Source organism: Amblyomma mixtum, chromosome 3 (genome assembly GCF_055824585.1).
Source record: "Amblyomma mixtum isolate Tamu chromosome 3, ASM5582458v1, whole genome shotgun sequence".
Taxonomy (NCBI): domain Eukaryota; kingdom Metazoa; phylum Arthropoda; class Arachnida; order Ixodida; family Ixodidae; genus Amblyomma; species Amblyomma mixtum.
This window is the reverse complement of record NC_143014.1, coordinates 94,038,286-94,041,463: the sequence shown is the minus strand read 5'-3', so window position 1 is coordinate 94,041,463 and position 3,178 is coordinate 94,038,286. Positions and strand designations below refer to the sequence as shown.

Below are 3,178 nucleotides of genomic sequence, written 5' to 3'. Positions count from 1 at the left end.
AGAGTGCCGAATCGGTGGACCCGGAAGGATCTGGTTCCGACAACGGAGCTCCTATGATTGAAAAGTGCTCCACACCTTTTGGTCGTGAAGCAGCAAGCGCCGGTGGATCGCAAAATGATGGTGCACAGAGACTGTCAATTACCACCGAGCCTCTGCATCCATTCCACAACATCTGTATTCCAGTGACATGGATGAAAGTGCCGTCTGTGCCAGCGGGTTCATTAGCTTACGCGTATTGTGAAGCTGAAAAAAATAACTTCGCCAACCTTTTCATTGAAAAGATGGTATTGTTCGAAAAGCCTTTGCCTGGTGGGCAATCAGTGGCCACGGTGTACCTTCGGGGAAGAGAGAAGTCTAAACAAATCCTCACAACCTGCCAAGAGGCCGAATGCTTGATCAAGGAGGTTTCCTTAACAACTCTTTGCGGTGGATGCGGCATAAAGCCTTCTTCAGGAACGCACACTTTCTACAGAGACATGATTTTTGCTGAGAAGTGTTCGTTGTCTACGAAGTCTGATGAGGAGTCGTGTGCTTTCTGCAAGTACCAAAGAATTCTGGCTCAAAACCAAGCATGCAGAAAAAGGGAAAAAGGAAGTGTAATTGCTGGGAAATCTGATGAAAAGAGGCAATGCAAGAACATTTCTCGAAATCTGTCAAGAACGAAGAAAAAGTTGGAAAATGCAAAAAAACAAGTGGCTCACATAAAAGGGCAAAATGAGGCTCTTAGTGAAGAAGCATTTGATAAGAAAATTAAGTCTCTTCCCTCAAAGCAGCAGCTGGCTGTCAAGAGTTGTTTCCTCGCTGCGCGACGAAAGTCACAAAATGGCATGCGATACGATGACAAGTGGATCCTGGAATGAATGTTGATGAGGATGCGTAGTCCAAAGTTATATGAGCATCTCCGCAGAGAAGCCATTATGGTTTTACCAGGGCGAACTTGTCTGCAGAAGTACCTGCAGCGTTTCAGGGGTGGTTTTGGCCTCAGTCCTAAGATCTTCAATGCCTTAAATGAAAAGACGAAGACCATGGACGTTTACAGTCGTCATGGGGGCCTCGTCATCGACGAAATAAAGCTATCGGAACACCTGAGTGTGAAATCAGCTGGTGAGTATAGCTTCATTGGATTCGTGGAAGAGTACTTTGTTCATATATAGAAAAATGTGTTCTGATAATCATTACGATATTCCTCAAGTCCCGCAGTGCTTTGTAAACATTCATTTATAAGCTCTACCACGTGTTCCTTTTTTGTTGTTGATATACTCATCATTGATACATATTCTGACCTGTGCTGAGAGATGTCGGCGTTAAACAGCGTGTTCCTTCTTTGCTTTTACAATTAAGGCGATATTGAAGGCTTCGTTGACCTCGGAGATCATACACCTGCTGACCAGAAGAATGTGCTGGCAGACCATGGCATGATTGTGCTGTTTCAGCCATTTACTGGTAAGCTGTTTTTTTTTTTTGGTGCTTCGCAACCTTATGTGTAAAACGCGCATCTCAGAGATAACTTCTGCCTTTCTGCAGGAAACTGGACTCAAATCCTAGGGGTGTTTGCCTCAAAGGGCAATGTGAAAGCGCCAACACTGGCAAAAATCATTCTGGAAACAACTGTTCTTGCGGAAAAAGCTGGTCTGTTCGTGGATTCCATAACCTGCGACGGCGCCAGCTGGAATAGAAGCATGTGGCGGCTGTTTGGAATACATGGTAAGATTGTATAGTTTCACGTAATATACAAAATTATTCTCACAGTGTGGTGATAGCTCAGCTTTAAAGTTGCCTATGTTTAAAAGTTTTGATGATGCACCGATGCTAAGTTTTTCTCTTTTTTTGACAAGGTTCCGCAAGCCACGTTCGAAGCAGCACGAAGCATCCAGTGGATCCAAAGAGGCAACTCTATTTTTTGTCTGATTTCCCACACCTACTGAAGAATGTGAGAAATGGGTTCATTGCAAAAGGGTACCTGACACCAGCTGGACATGTTCGCAGTGGCATTGTACAAGCAGCCTTCGAAGTAGATCGGGAAAATGTTACGCTAAAGGTGATGCCAAGCATAACAAATGCACACATTAAGCCCAACTGCTTTGAGAAAATGAAGGTTGACATCGCATTTCAGCTCTTTAGTGACCAGGTCATCAAAGGACTTTTCATTTATAGAGAACAGGTTGAATCCTCGTATAGGACCGTGCAGCCAACAGTAGATTTTGTAAAAGAAATGAATCGCCTGATTCGTGTGATGACGTCGCGAACAAGCAAGAAGGCACTTCAGCCCGACAGTCCAAACGTGCACTTTCTGAAAGGCTTCCTTGAGTACCTGCAGGAATGGGAGCAGCATGCCAAACCAGCCGGAGGTGGCTTTCTTACGGAAAGCACATCTGCTGGTCTAAGGGTCACCATCAAGAGTACACTTGACTTGTTGTCCTACCTGACGATGACTGTGGGTTTCAAGTATCTCTTAACATCTAGATTAAGCCAGGATAAGCTGGAAAACCTTTTCGGCATAATTAGGCAGTCATCGGGGTGCAACGACCACCCGACAGTTTCACAGTTTCTGATGACTGTCAACTTACTGGCATTCTATAACCTGGCAAAACCCCCTAGAGGAGGAAACTGCACCCCAGACGTAATCAGAGCACTTTTAAGTCCAGATGAGCTGTGTGAAGAAACGAGCAAGCTCCTTTCAGAGAAAATAGATCACCTCCTTGACCGTGGAAATGTCAATGAAGCTGATGATATAGTTCAAGCTGTCGTGTCTAGTGCTGACCATGCATCATACACAGAAAAAAAGAGCAATAGTGCTTTAATCTATTATACTACAGGCTATGTAGCAAGAAAGATTATTGCCAAGAACGGTTGTCCACAGTGTGCAGGCTGCCTTTGTGTAAGCAAATCTGAAGCTAGTGCCGATGTTGCTTCGTATTTTACTAGCCACTTTGACAATGGGGGCCTCGTGTACCCTAGCCAGAACTTGTCAACTGCCGTAAAGGCTATGGAAGACGCCTTTACTTTGTTTTTTAGCAAGAACAAACTCCATGAAGTGAGTCTAGTTGAATTTTTGGGTCAGCTACAGGCAGTGCCTTTTCCAGAACTTGGCTGCCCAGAGCATGAAAAGGCAGTTCTAACAGATGTTGTAAAGTTTTATGCTCTCCTGAGGGTTCGGTTTTTTGTCAAAGGTCTCAAC

General features: G+C 44.5%; 1 pseudogene; it reads left to right on the top strand.

Annotated features, from left to right (window-relative positions):
• The first annotated feature begins 917 nt into the window (after positions 1 to 917).
• LOC149350987 (uncharacterized) lies at positions 918 to 1,925 on the top strand (annotated as a pseudogene).
• Positions 1,926 to 3,178: the final 1,253 nt, after the last annotated feature.